The sequence below is a fragment of the Thalassophryne amazonica genome, chromosome 17, assembly GCF_902500255.1.
Source record: "Thalassophryne amazonica chromosome 17, fThaAma1.1, whole genome shotgun sequence".
NCBI classification, from domain to species: domain Eukaryota; kingdom Metazoa; phylum Chordata; class Actinopteri; order Batrachoidiformes; family Batrachoididae; genus Thalassophryne; species Thalassophryne amazonica.
This window is the reverse complement of record NC_047119.1, coordinates 46,177,813-46,194,069: the sequence shown is the minus strand read 5'-3', so window position 1 is coordinate 46,194,069 and position 16,257 is coordinate 46,177,813. Positions and strand designations below refer to the sequence as shown.

The following is a 16,257-nucleotide window of genomic DNA, read 5'->3' as shown; positions in this document are numbered from 1 at the left end:
TCCAGATCTCCAAAATTTAATGGATTCTTCCATGGCCTAATATGTACAGTAGTGTTCAGAATAATAGTAGTGTTATGTGACTAAAAAGATTAATCCAGGTTTTGAGTAAATTTCTTATTGTTACATGGGAAACAAGGTACCAGTAGATTCAGTAGATTCTCACAAATCCAACAAGACCAAGCATTCATGATATGCACACTCTTAAGGCTATGAAATTGGGCTATTAGTAAAAAAAAAAGTAGAAAAGGGGATGTTCATAATAATAGTAGAGTGGCATTCAGTCAGTGAGTTCATCAGTTTTGTGGAACAAACAGGTGTGAATCAGGTGTCCCCTATTTAAGGATGAAGCCAGCACCTGTTGAACATGCTTTTCTCTTTGAAAGCCTGAGGAAAATGGGACGTTCAAGACATTGTTCAGAAGAAGAAGAACAGCGTAGTATGAATAAAAACTTGATTGGACAGGGGAAAACTTATATGCAGGTGCAAAAATTATAGGCTGTTCATCTACAATGATCTCCAATGCTTTAAAATGGACAAAAAAAAACAAAAAAACAAAACAGAGACGCATGGAAGAAAACGGAAACCAACCATCAAAATGGATAGAAGAACAACCAGAATGGCAAAGGCTCACCCATTGATCAGCTCCAGGATGATCAAAGACAGTCTGGAGTTACCTGTAAGTGCTGTAAGCTAATTTATTTGCAACAATCCCTGCAAAGTCCCTCTGTTAAATAAAAGACATGTGCAGAAGTGGTTACAATTTGCCAAAGAACACATCAACTGGCTGAAAGAGAATGGAGGAATATTTTGTGAACTGATGAGAGTAAAATTGTTCTTTTTGGGTCCAAGGGCCGCAGACAGTTTGTGAGACGACCCCCAAACTCTGAATGCAAGCCACAGTTCACAGTGAAGACAGTGAAGCATGGTGGTGCCAGCATCATGATATGGGCATGTTTCTCCTACTATGGTGTTGGGCCTGTATCGCATACCAGGTATCATGGATCAGTTTGGATATGTCAAAATACTTGAAGAGGTCATGTTGCCTTATGCTGAAGAGGACATGCCCTTGAAATGGGTGTTTCAACAAGACAATGACCCCAAGCACACTAGTAACCAAGCAAAATCTTGGTTCCAAACCAACAAAATTAATGCCTCGCGGATGTGAAGAAATCATGAAAAACTGTGGTTATACAACTAAATACTAGTTTAGTGATTCACAGGATTGCTAAAAAAGCAGTTTGAACATAATAGTTTTGAGTTTGTAGCGTCAACAGCAGATGCTACTATTATTGTGAACACCTCCTTTTCTACTTTTTTTTTTACTAATAGCCCAGTTTCATAGCCTTAAGAGTGTGCATATCATGAATGCTTGGTCTTGTTGGATTTGTGAGAATCTACTGAATCTACTGGTACCTTGTTTCCCATGTAACAATAAGAAATATACTCAAAACCTGGATTAATCTTTTTAGTCACATAGCACTACTGTTATTCTGAACACTACTGTATCTGTGTTGAAAATGTCGTCAAAATCTGTGCAGTAGTTTTGACATAATCTTGCTAACAAACAGACAGAGAGACAAATAAATAAATGCCGATACTTTTATTAAATCCTTGGCAGAAGGAATAAACAGTAGACAATCTCAAAGCACACAAATCAGGTTCAGTAACAAGAATATAGCATGATGGAACACTAAAAACCTGAGAAGAGAGCAAAATGCAGAACATTCAAGCAAGACAGAAGAGGAACACAGGGGTACAAATTCACAGGGAGGTATCACACAAATTGGAGACAGGTTAGGGTAATAACTGGGGGGAAACAGCTGAGGAGGCACAAGCTAACAAAGCACACAGGGAAACTGTGACCACCAAAATAAAGCATGAAGTGTATGAGAAAGACAGAAGAACAGTGACAATGGAGAACCATACCCAGGAATGGTCACAAGAGGGAGATGGAGAACAAGGAGAGACAACACTCATAACGTGGATTTTATGTCTTCAAGAGGAATTTTTTCAGAGGTGCGACATATGTCAAAAAATATGATAATTAAACTGGTTAAATTACTGATTATATTTTAACAGAGTAACTGCTAATCTGTTACCTATTATATTTAAAAGTAACCTTCCCAACATTGACAGAGGGGTACCTCCTATTTAATTATTTATTTATTTAAGATAGAAGAGCCCTAGGTTCAGTGGTCGATCTGAGGGCCTTGCGTGGCAGCACTTTGGCATCGGTGTGTGTGTCTGTTGGAAGCAGATGGTCAAGCAGTGGGCTTGTGACCAGAGGATCATCTGTTCAAATCCCTGTTAAACTGGAAAATCACTCCTTGGTCCTTGGCCTAGGGCCGCTGGCAGGGATTTTGGGCCCCATGATAAGAAAGCTTACTGGGCCACCCTCCCATATTATTTTGTTAGTGTTATAATTGTATTAGGGGTCTCTCTGGGCCCCTGTCAATCATGGGCCCCTACAATCCTTTTCCTTATTCTCTGCTTTTTTGGCACCCCTGCCTTGGCCAATGTTTTTAATCCCCACATTGCTCTTGGTGTGTAATAAGCGCTTTGTATGGCAGCTCCCTTATATTGGAGTGTGTGTGAACGGGTGAATGTGAGGCATTCCTGTAAAGCACTTTGACTATAAATGCGATCCATTTACTGTGTGTGTGTGTGTGTGTGTGTGTGTGTGTGTGTGTGTGTGTGTGTGTGTGTGTGTGTGTGTGTGTGTGTGTGTGTGTGTGTGTGTGTGTGTGTGTGTGTGTGTGTGTTTCAAGCATTGTAAGGCATATTGAGCTTGTCGGGGAAAAAGTGTAATAGAAAAATAGAAATGTTTCCCATTTACCGTCATCTCCACTCTGACCTGCATCTAAATTGTGGCAGCAGAGGGAGGAAACCGAAACAAAATGATATTCCACTATATTTTTGTAATCCTTGTTTATTTATTGTGTATTAATATTCATGGTGTTTTAAAGCCACACAGACACATTTGCGCCGGCACGTTTGGAGCCCGCGATGTGTCATTTATGTTTTACTCTGGCACTTAAAGTTGTCTTCAGGTCAAGCGAACCAGAAAATCCCTGAAACACCTCCAAGGACGTGACCTCAGTGGTATAGCTTTGACTTTTAAGGCTGTCTTGGATAACCGTGTGACCAAGCAGCTTAAACGTGGCCAGAGATGCGTGTGACGTGCACCTGCTATGAATGGCATTAAAAACCGTCCTGACAGTGGAAGCGGCATCTCAGAGTCTGTCCACAGAGAGACGCCGCGCTCCCACTGATCCCCGCCTGCAGGCTGGGATAGCACCAGCGCCGATTAATATTTTTGACTGAAATCCTGACCCCTTTTGAAGATGCGAGCCGTTTCGCTGCGCTCGCCTTCTCCCCGGGTCGCAGGTGTGTGCTCGTGATACTGGCCTTTGAACAAGAACACAGATAAAATGAACTATTAGCCGCAATTTGATTGAACTGTCAGCTTCAGCACACTTTTTTTTTGACAAACCCGAATGGGTGGTGTTTCTTTCTGTTCATTTTATGTTCCCCTACTTGGCTGCTGCTGTAATAGCCTCAGGAATGTAATAAAAACAAGGTTGATTCCTGTGTCCTCTATTAAATGTTCATTATGAAAACATGATTTAGGAGCCTCACTGTTCTTCTCAAGTGATAATGTCCGTCTTGAGTGTAACTGTTAAGAAAAAAGCAAAGCTTTCAACTTTTTTACATCATAAATTCCTTGTTCTGATCAGGTGTGATCAACGGCGCCCTCAAGGAGTCGTGAGGGGAAAATCACTTACTCCATCTGTCATGTTCAGACTTTTATTTATTGAATAAAATCACAACAAATCTATAACACTGACAACACTGCTAAACTAACATGTATTACAATAATAATAATAAACAAACCCTGAGCTCCCATAATGCATTGCTGCAATCCATTATGATCGACAGTGTGTCTGTTTTAAAAACAGTGAAAACCTTTACTTTTTTAAAGTGAAAAGACATTTATTTATGTAGTTAATACCTGCAAATGCACAGAGGGTGATCTACAAATAGTCCTTGATTTGCACGTGTTTTGCGATCCAGAAACACAAATTTCTGATTTGTAGCTTGTGTGTTGTTTTTTACAAATAGATGTGTATTTCTAAATATGCATTTTTTTCATTTGTAATTAAAAAAGGCATTTGCTAAACTGAAAATTCTGTCTGTGAAGTGTCACTCAGCATGTTGATCACCAATTACACATTGGCCTCTATTCACACTCCCATCCAGTAGATGGCAGTGTACTGGGTGGGGGGGATGATGAGAGAAGACTGATTTTCTGTAATGTCTTTTTGCGCTTGTGTCGATTTAACTCTCAAACCTTCGGAATTAGCGCATTTCACTTTGTAAAATGACACAGTTGCTGTTAATTTGGATAAACTGTCCCTAATTACTCTGTTTATAAATGAAACCATGAGTGAAAGTGCCTTGTGTTTGATCTACACTGCCACCATGTGTAGTATTGTGTGTGTGAAAGCTAAGTCAGAGGTTTGTGCAACAGCTGGCAGAGTGTGTAAAGACAAAAGCCCTGGCTTGTTGTTTGTTTTGGCTTTGTGATTGTTTCAGTACTTAAACTCATAACTGGTCTATTAGTCGCTGACAGTGTGATGAGTCAATACTAAAAGTTAGTGGTTAGTTGTAACTTCTGCTAATTTTTTTAGGGGTTTAGCATGTAAAAGTTAACTTTTCAGTTAGCGGATTGGTGGTTATTGAAGCTAACGTTTCAGTTAGCTGTGCCCACCACTGCTTAATTTATTACCACCTAGACTGCCTTAATTGAGAGAGTAGTGACGTGATGAGTCAAAAAATAACTGTCACGTGACTCCTGGTGCCATCTTGGTTCCAAAATAGCATTCGCTGTTAATCTGTCTGCATGTAAATTCAGCTATTTTATTTATTTATTAGCTGAAAATGCCGGGTGGTAAATTTGGAGGCACAAATAGACACAAAGGGCAAAGTCAGCCGTGTGGGATGGAAGCCGACATCATCACCAAAGCTTTGAGAGGTAAATTTAATGTTCAGCCACATGTACAGTAAAACTCACCTAAACCACCATCGTATAAACCACATATTCGCAGTCACCAGACAAAAAGTTTTTGTGTTGTAATAAACACCAGATATAACGGATTTTATACAAGGGATTCGCTCACATCGGATAAACTGTCCCATCTGATCGCAATGTATTTCCATTAAAAACCCAGAGCAGTCTGGGCGTGCACAGTAACAGAGGTACACATTAAAGTTCAGGTCTGGCACTAGCTGTGATTAAAAGTCCGACCGTTTATTTTTCACACCGTGTTCAGACTGAGACCTGAAGCCTGAAGTGCACCTGTTAAATCAGACACAATAGACTGTGATTTGACACTTTTCTGCTTCTACTCCTTCATCCCGCCATCATAGTATAATAGTATTTGAGGTGCGCACACTGATTACAAATGGATCAGAAACGTCTCCACACTTACAGCACAGAGTCAGTAAAAGAGAATATTGTACACCTTGCCTTTGAATTGGAGGTGATGATTGTAGAAAGAAAAGCTTGTTGAGGGTCAAATTAGTCCAGAATAAAGTATAATCCAGAGACGGAGAATTTTAAACTGTCACGCGCATCATTGTATGACATGGAATTACAGCTGTGCAGCTGCATAAATCAGACTTTAAATTAATTAAATAAAACATCATAAATTGTAAATTTATGTAAATGTGATATCTTAACTATTTTTACATTTATTTTGAAAGCACCTGTACCTGGATATGTGGTTGTATGTAGTTAACTGATTTAAAGAAATGTTGAAAACATTAAAGGTTCATTCAGTAGTTCAGCGCAGTTGGAACCAAAATGGCGCCACGTTCAGTTTTGATGCCACTCTCTCAATTAAGGGACGCTATTACCACCCTTGCCACAAAAATGTCAGCTACCTATTTTATAAACACGACCCGTGGATCCCCACAGGAGACACGCTAGTGTCTTTCATAATCACCAGTGAATTTTTGACAGATTGTCCAGGAATCTCCAAAAACACTTTAATCTACAATAGCATCACTAAGAACATAGAAGTCGATCCTACTTCTGTGGACAGATGATAGCGTAAAAATGATCCCATTTATTGAACACACTGAGATATGTTCAGCTTTTTGTTCCAGTGGAAGATAATGACTAAGAAATTTTGGCAAACTTTGGTCATCAAACTTAAAAACTTTCTCTTGTTTTATTTTATTTATTCATTTTTTCCCCTTTGTCCTTTTTTTCTTTATGTTGTGTCTTCTGGTGGGGGACATCATCCCATTGCCCCGCCCTGGATCCATCTCTCATAATACCATAGATACTGTAGAATGGCATGGAGATCAATCCATATCGTGACCTGTCACAGCTCATGCAGGTTTTGGCCAAAAATTGCCTCATAATTTTTAACCATCATCCACAGACCATCACAATTACACTTTCTTCTTCTGTATGATTTTTCTGTGCATATAAAGTATTTTGTCCATTCCAGCTTTGCTACATGTTTGGGTCTCAAAGTGGAGATTTGACCATTCTTAAAAAATACTCTGGACTTGGACATTCCTGATTTTTCCTCCAGCAGTGTCGTCATCAACACCTCACGCCAGACATGGGGTCAAATACTTTGCATTGTATTTAAATACAAATACTTTAGATTTTCGAATTCCAAATACAAATACTTTGTACTTTTTCAAATACTTTATATTTTGAGTATTTCAAATACAAATACAAATACTTTCTATGAACTATAAACAACAAATCAACACAAAAACTGATAAACCGGTGACAATTTATTGTGAAAATAGCATGACCAAATACTATTGATAAGTAAAGGATTGAATGTTTTATCACAAATTCACTATTATAATATCACAGGCAATAATCAAACTATCACAATCTATATTCAACACGGTGTCACAGAGATTCCCAAGTTTGAAAAGTATTTGAAAAATTATTTGGAAATACTTGGGATCAGCGATGTATTTGAAATACAAATACTTTGAATTCAAAATCAGAAAATACAAATACTCCGAAAAATGTATTTAAGTATTTTCAAATACAAATACTTTTGTATTTGGCCCCATGTCTGCCTCACGCGGCTCTTTTCAGCAACACTCCAGATGGCAGGGAACCTGCACGGATTTAGCTAAAGAGCGAGTTTCCTGCAGCTTTAATGTCAGACAGCTTCATTTATCTTCATTTCTAATTCAGACCTGGTGTTCTGTGTTTTTCATCCTTTCATCTGTAAACATCACAGTAAATATGGAAACCTGCTGTGAGAGAATCAATTTCTACAGTCTGTGCAGCTTCATGCAGCGGCCGCCAAAATAACGAGGGGAATTAGTCACTCATTCCACATGACGCGCAAACACAACAGTCACACGTCTGCACGCAGAGGCCACAAACCCAATCACAACTCATGGGGATGCATTTTTTGTTGTTTGCTTTTCAAATGTGTTTTGGAAATGAAAACACAGTTTCAAGAAAAGTGGAATTAGCTTTTCTGTAAATAGAAACATAATTTTGTCAAGCATAAGAAAAACATCTTGTTATTGGAAAATGTATCTCACTTTTTCTTAAGATTTTCCAGCTAAGCTGTATTTAACCAGTAACAAGGAAAGGCAATGGATTTCAAATCATCCAAGCAAAAACACAAGATTGTTTTCCTTATTTTAAGACAGAGGCTCATCTTAAAATAAGAATACTCTCTAGTTTTAAGGCACATTTTGATTATTTAGTGCCAAGACATTTTGCTAGTTTTTAGAATTCTAACCAAGTAATTTTTTCTTACCCCATTGGCAGATTTTTTTTCTCCCCTTAATACGAGACAATTTGGCTAGATTTCGGATTATTTGGCTTATTTGGGGAGCGGTTCAAATTGGTTTACTTATAAAGCACCAAATCACACCATCAGTCACCCCAAGACACTTCTCAGCTGTCTTGGAATTATTTGGATTATGTTTCCCCTTGTTATTTTCTTTAAATGGAGAAAAATGCAGTTGAAAATGGAGATTTAAAGGAAACTATATGCGGAAATGCACAGACTTTCATCAATAAAATGAAAACAGTTTGTTCAAATTCTATCATACTTTGCACACTGATGGTCCCCTTGACAGCCAAGTACATGTTGGCCTCAACTAAAAATTTATGGTTTTGGAGATACTGGGTTTTGCATCTGAACTCTTCATTTTTTTTGATTGTAGGAAGAAACCTCAAGCAAACCAGATGCAGCTGGATGACCATCAGCTTTGGTCATACTATCCACAGCAAAAAGGTGAACAAACAAAGCACAACAAAGACACATTCAACATGTAAGACAGAGATGATGGAACTAAGCATCCAGGTACTTATAAAGAGTAGTGGACATTGTGACCAATTTCCCCAAACAATGATGAAGTCATAAAAATCATATAAAGTGTGAACATTTGTGAGCATTCTCCAAATTCCACATCAGCGCATAGAAGGACACAGCCCTGAACCACAAGGGTTAATTTAGTGGCCTGAACAATGATACAGAATGCAGATGTGTAGCGAAATTGCAGTACAGGTGCCCCCCCCACACACACACACAATCTCAATTTGCTACCATAAGCACACCAGATAATTCACATTTGAAAATTCAAACGCTTTGTTTTCAGTTTCTCACCCTCAGACTCACACTGATCCAGTGCTCTCATGGCATCCATTTCTGTATTGGTAACCTCAGTGCAAGATTTTGTTTATTTTTCTCTAGTAGGGGACGTGATGGTTAAGGTGTTGGGCTTGAGACCAGAAGATCCTCGGTTCAAATCCCTGCCTGACTGGAAAATCACTAAGGGCCATTGGGCAAGGTCTTTAATCCCCTATTGCTCCCGGTGTGTAGTGAGCACCTTGTATGGCAGCACCCTGACATCGGGGTGAATGTGAGGCATAATTTTAAAGCGGTTTAAGCGTCTGATGCAGATGGAAAAGCGCTATATAAATGCAGTCCATTTATTTACCATTCTTATTTTACATGATTGTATTCAAGGATTCAAAGGATTCAAGGATTCAAGGATTCAAAGGATTTTATTGTCATATGCACAGAAGAACATGTTCCCTGCACAATGAAATATGTCTACTGCATTTAACCCATCCTAATTGCCAGTAGGAGCAGAAGTCGCCATTAGGCACCCAGGTATTTGCTTGGATTTACAATCCATCCATCCATCCATCCTGGTTGAAGATGGTTGGATGGATGGTTGGATGGTTATTAATCTTATTAATAAAATTAATTAATCACAATTAGTCTTATTTGTCAAACAGCTCTCTGTCCAGGAACCAGAACCTGGTGACATTGGGAAACAGGAGGCGTGAAGGAGAATAGCACCACCTAAAAAGTATGAGCTCCTATACTGAGTGTGTCATTTGTTGCTAGCTGTGCATTTTTTTTATTGTTTTGCATTAAACTTTTCTCACATTTGTTTGCATTTGTATCCTCTAAGGAGGGTAAATTTCATAATTTTTAAACAATTATTGGGAGTGCTGTACTGTGCTTTGTGCTGCACAAAGGCAGGTAACATTAAGATGTATTTTCGCACTTTTTCTGTAGTTCTTGTAAAAACAAATAATTAATTATGCCCACCCCGAAGGAGGAAAAAAATCCTCTGGAGCCGCCTCTGCCAAGGCTTCGTATGAGGCGTTTTCATCCTCAATTTGAAATTATTTCATGTAAAAGTTTCTTTCAGTCGACCAGCTCTTGTCTAATCCCTGTTGGCGTTTTAACTGAACGTGTAGGTCTAACAGAAACTGAACCCGGGCAGGCACAGGGGACTGACTGCTCTTCTCAAACTTAATTCAGTATTACAATTAGAAACCTCAGCTCTCCTCACAGATTCAGGCACGTGCATGTGTGCACGCAGACCCTGCTGACATGTTAAAGCACACACGTGTTTCTTGGGTAGTTTCGGTTAATTGGGAACTACTTACTGATTCATGCACAAGCAAATATGCCTTTCAAAATGCCCCTCTTCTTCTAAACCCCTGCACATCCTGAATTCTGAGGTTAATGATTCCCATGACAGTGTTTGATAAGTTACATGAAAAATTAGAGGAAGGCACCAGAGAGTGAAACTTTGAAGAGTTTTTATTGAATTTTTCCAGCAATATGAGTCATAACTGGCTGCAAGATACAAAATCCTTATATGTGTGAAAGAGAGCGAAACGGTCCACATGGACTTTTCTGGATAAATACGTCCACAGGCTGGACTGAAAACCAGAAAAGAACTGAAAAAGCTGCTGTTTGTAGTGGAACAAGATGTAGAATTTTTCATGCTTCTGATTGGACGTGGTGCACATGGTGACGGCGATAACAAACCGTGTGTTAGCAAGCAAATAAAATATTCTGAATAGTTTGGATTTATTTCATATGACGGACTTTAATGTGCTAAATACTAAATGCAAAGGAGAAGGGAAGTCTGTTTTTCTTTTCCTTTATTTTTGGTCACAACAAACAAAAAGTACTTTCACTGTCTTCTTGTTTGCCTTTTTTTAAAAATGTATTTCAGTTCCAGCTCAGATGTTGATCTTAATAAGAACTAGCAGTTGTACTGTTGGTTTTGTTGTTGTTGTTGTTCTTCTTCTTCTTCTTTCATTTCTTCATAGAGCTTCAAAAGGCACTTATAAAAAATGAATAAATAAGTAAATAAACCTTGTTGAAGCCACGAGCTTCAGGGTCATTTATGTGAAAAAGGAATATTTTCCATCACAACTGCACTGGTATTATTACATTCCCCCAATTATTTAAAAACCACAGAATATTTCAGTCAGCAGCAAAATTTAACATTTTGTTTTTGCAACTGTCAACATATCCATAGGTGGCTTTAGGGTAGGGCTTGATGGGGCAGTACCCCCCCCCCCCCCCCCTTGGCACTATGTTAACCCTCTTGGGTCCTAGGGCATTTTTTGGACAGTTCACTCGCCTGGCATAAATGTTTTATTATTGTTGTTAACAGCTCTCCCTGCATCCCACAATCAAGTTTTATGTCTCTTTTTTTTTCAGGACAACCTGTGCTTTCAGAATATGTATGTTTTTATGTTTTGCAAGTGTAATAAAGGTTTACAATGAAAAATAGGCAAGGAAAAAATAAAGCGAAAAATAATTTTCCACACACATTTATTCAAAACACACAGCAAACTATAATAAACAACTGTTTTGACACTTGATAAAGGTAATTTGAGGTCTTGTGTGAAAGACTGTACAACAAAAAGGTTCAAACAATAAACACAAATGCACATTTTGAACAATATATACAAAATGGTCTGTGCGTTTTGTTGTCCATTGATATGGTAAACAGTGCTTTATGCAAAGAAAGCAACAGAGTTATCCAGTAACATTCACATGCAAACTAGTGGAGCAATCCTGATAGTTACACACTCTTTGTTTGAGCATGTGAGAATGTCATCAGAGGCTCTCCGTCTGCTCCTGCTTTCACTGATCGCTGTGCGTAATGGTGCAGGGCACACTGAGTATGTACTAATAGTATGTACTCATTGGAGCACCCAGGGGGCTATTCAAACGGGCCAACTAGTAACATATCACTACTGAAAATGATCTTTGGCTTTTCACGTGAGGTAAATCTGGTGTCCTCCCTGAAGCAACTCCACATGGACGATGGCCATGGGTGGTACTGAAGCCAAGACATAAAACAAAGATTGACACACCTATCAAGGTCCTCATAAAGCCTGGTTGCTAATTATTGGCTCCCAGTGGCCACTCGAGGCCACTGTTGTATATATGTGTCATCAGAACTTCAAATTTACTTTAAGATGCATATTTGCACATTTACTGTAAATTCTGTCACCTCACAAACCACGCCCACACCAAGAAAACACCTCTGGAGCCACCACTGAGTGTTTCGTGTGTGTGAGACATTTTGGTGTTTTTTGTTTGCTGCTTTAATGTGGAAATTTGTATTCTGTGGCATAATGTGTTACTTTGCATATTTTATTTTTGCATGAATAATTGACACATTGGATCTTAAATAAAAGTCTCAATGTAAATTTTAGTTGACTGTTGTGATGTAGAACTAATTTAATCTGGAAATGTTTTGTGTTGGCCTTGACGTATACGATGACGTCTGTGGCTTTCAATTTCTGAAAGAAACCGTTGTTTCACATGTCTTTGTGTATTCTGAATATCTCCTCCAAAGATCCTGACTGAAAGCCCATCTGTAATGTAGAGTTTTAAAAACCCTGAGGAGGTCATGGCTGCAGATTCACCCTCCACTGTTGTTGGATGATTTTTCCATTTAATGGGATCATTCAAGTAGTTTTCAAATAGATGTGGAAGCATTTATTTGATGTTTGTGCAGGTACAAGGTCCACACAAACCGGAGTGCATGTGAGGTTTACTCAGGTCAGAAAAAAGATCCAACACAGTATGTAATACGAGGTCTATTAGAAAAGTATCTGACCTTATTATTTTTTCAAAAACCATATGGATTTGAATCACGTGTGATTACATCAGACATGCTTGAACCCTCGTGGGCATGCGAGAGTTTTTTCACGCCTGTCGGTTACGTCATTCGCCTGTGGGCAGTCTTTGAGTGAGGAGTCGTCCACCCGCTCGTCGATTTTTTTCATTGTTTAGGAATGGCTCAGAGACTGTTGCTTTGTTTGATAAAATTTTTTTCAAAACTGTAAGGCACAACTGAGTGGACACCATTCAATAAATTCAGCTGGTTTTCGGTAAAAATTTTAACGGCTGATGAGAGATTTTGGTCTGGTAGTGTCGCTTTAAGGACGGTCCACGGCGCCTGACGGCGATCTGCGCTTCGAGGCGGCAGCGTCTCGCCGTTTCAAGTTGAAAACTTCCACATTTCAGGCTCTGTTGACGCAGTAAGTCGTCAGAGAACAGAGAACTTTCAGAAGAAGTCGGCATGAGGAGTTTATTCGGACATTCCATTGTTAACGGTCATTTTGTAATGAAAGAACGTGCGGGCAGAGTCGCATGTCGGGCCGGACCCGACCGCGGGGGGTCGCGGCAGGAAAAACACCTCCGTTGGAAATCTTAACGGGCAAGTTGGAACATGCCCAAGCTGTTAAACAATTTCTCAGTTACTCACGTGTTGAAAGCCATTAAAAGCCGCCTGAATTCTACAAATGGTTTTCAACATGGAGGTGTTTTTCCTGTCGCGGCGCACACAGATTTGCCGAGTCGTCACGGAAACGACTCGGCGAATTTGCGCGTACGTCTTTCATTTAAAAAATGTCCTTAAACAGTGGAATGTCCGCATAAATTCCTCATGCCGGCCTCTTCTGAATCTTCTCTGTTCTCTCACGATGTCCTGGGTGAATTAAGCCTTAAATTAGGATGTTTTAAGCTCGAAACAGGCCGACAACAGCGCCTGGAAGCGCTGCAGGACGTCCCGCTCCGTGGGAAGTCCTTACACCGACAGAAACACCCCATAATCTCTCATCAGCCGTTAAACTTTTCACAGAAAACCATCTTAATTTCTCGAATAGTGTCCACTCGGATATTCCTCACAGGTCCAGAAAAAATTTTGATAAAGCAACGCGCGCCGTCTCGAGCAGCGTGTGAAACAAAGGAATTCAGCCGAGAGGGCGGGACCACATCTCACTCAAGGCCTGCCCACAGGGAAATGACGTCACCGACACGCGTGAAAAAACTCACGCATGCGCACGAGGGTTCAAGCATGATTGGTGTAATCGCATGTCATTCAAATCCATATAGTTAAAAAAAATATATAAAAGGGTCGGTTTATTATCTAAGAGACCTCGTATATCACTTCTGGGAGCGTGCAGCTGCACCACTAGATTATCTGTTACAGCCAGGGGAAAGGTGGGCGTGTCCTTGGCCTTGCCAACCATTGGATCATGTCCAGAGAAACACACTACAAAATGTCATAAATTATATTCCTTTGCAAGTGATGTATCCTCAACTGAGTATAACGGTGTACTCACACTAGGCCAGGTTGCTTTGTATCAACCCCAAGCATGATTGCCCCTGTCACCGACCAAACAGTGCCCCCTAAAAATCTGTCCGCCCTGCCTGCACTGAATATGCATCATTTCGGAGCATCAGCAGCGACTCACCATTATCACCCCCTTTCTACTTCAAACTGCACTCCAGTCATCATCTATCTCAGCGACAGATATCTGAAGCTTTTGTACAACAATCATTTCCACATTAATTCAACATTATTTCGGGGAGCGATCAGAATGCTACAGCAGCACGTCTGAGTCTCACTCTCTGAGTCTGACTCTCTACACCCAAAGCAATCAAAGGGAATAATGTGATTATTAACCATCAGATGACAAAGTAAAACCTCTTAAATCATTCTAAAGTCAGTTTTAAGCAGTAACAAAGTGATAATCTGTGAATTGCTGCTGACAGTCCAAAATGACGCATGCGCAGTGAAGGCAGTGCAGACCGATTTTTTTTTTGGGAGGGGGGGTGCCATTTGGTTTGCGACACCCCCTCCATACGCCAATCCAAGGACGGTCTGCACACTAGCATTGTACTACATGTTCTGCGTTTCAACAAATCCAATGGCCACACCCCCACAACAACAACAAAACAGCCCAATACCGGACCTCAAGGAAAGTTAAGAACTGAAAGTTCCCAATTCAAAAGTCAGAAAGTACTCCAATTCCTTGTAAAACTATGTAAGTTCCCCACAGCTTCCACACCACAATAATGGAGTTTGAAATGTTTCTGACTTTGTGGCTTATTCCAAGATACATGACAAGATTTTTAGAGGAAGCACATGATAAGGACATATTTTACAACTTTGCTCGCTAGCTACAATTCAGGTTAATTAATACGGAGAGAAACCACAACTTTCTGTCAACAATGGTTTTGAATGAACTGAAAACTGCATGTAATAACAAGGATAGTAAGTCCCTTAGGCTGCTCCTTTGTTTTCACTCGAGGTCACCACAACAAATCCAAGGCAGTTCTGTATGTTTATTTGGCATACGTTTTACAACGCATGCTCTAACTGATGCAACTCCACATTACATGGTGACCTGTGGCAGGGATGGGGTTTGAACCAGGAACCTTCCGCACTGCAACCACTTGTCCACCACCCCCGCCCTAAGTAATAACAAGGATATTTGTCATAATTTTGAAGTTGAACAGCCATGGCAGTTATCCATAAAATCATTCCAGTGGTACTCAAGGAAGGAAGAAACCTACTACCATATATTTGAAAACTCTGCACACTATTGATATATAACGCATAACGCAAACACTGCACTAGCAATCAAGCTAATGTGCTAATTATTGTGCGAGAAACAAAACTGAAGTTACACTGCTTTGTTTAGCCACTGAGCAGACAATGTTAGAGGCAGAGGTATGTGTGCAGTGTAATTAAACATTTGAAAACTCTTCTATAAAACATTTGTAATAGATTACAGCCTTTCCTTAGCATAGCCTAGCTGACCCGCCATTGCTGTCTTTGTCTCGAACAGTACAAACAAGTGTTGAGTAGGTAAAGCTCCGATCCATTTTAGCTAACAGCCACTGGCGGCACAGTGGAAACGCTGGGTCCATCTTGGGCTGTTGGTGTTCTCATCGGCAGTCTGGATAGTGTAACATATTTTTGTCTTGGTGGATCAGTAATAGTTTTAATTTTCATCGCAAGCAGAATGCTGAAGAGATGGATGGGTGAGATTTATTGTCATTGTCATTACAAGTGCAACAATAACGAGATTACGTCCACACTCAAATTGCCACAGATGACAGATGGCTGTGGTGAATGCTGGGATAATTACAGAAAAGACTTTCAGCTTTCCTAAAATAAGTGATTGTTCTTGTTGGCGGCTGAGAAACGTTCATGGAGCAAACCCAGAGAAAATTCTTTAAAAATGCTACAGTTATTCACAAGAAATTTCCATGATAAGAAATTGAAGTATTTCCAAGCCATCTTCTTCCAAAATGTCTTATGTGGATACGTTTTTGTCAACTGTGATGACTCCGGGAGAAAACGCAAGAACAGGTAAGATTAAGAAAAACTCTGTGTGATGCCAGCAGGTCTGCTTCAAATGATGCAAACTTTGTTTTTGTTCATTACAAAAAAAATACAGGATCTAATAGCAATTTGTCCTGTTCGCTGGCCGGAGATTTGCTGAATGGAATAGAGACATTAACAGTGTCTGATTTGGGTCGTGTTGATGAGGTCTTAGCTGGATGTGATGACCACACATTCGAGATGTTGAGCCAACTCAAGCAGTGTAAATGCAAA

At 39.8% G+C, this 16,257-nt stretch overlaps 1 long non-coding RNA gene across 1 annotated transcript in view; it reads left to right on the top strand.

Moving 5' to 3' along the window:
- Positions 1 to 16,257, top strand: part of LOC117529768 — a 482,119-nt gene that overhangs the window by 318,186 nt on the left and 147,676 nt on the right. The gene's annotated exons all lie outside the window — the stretch shown is intronic.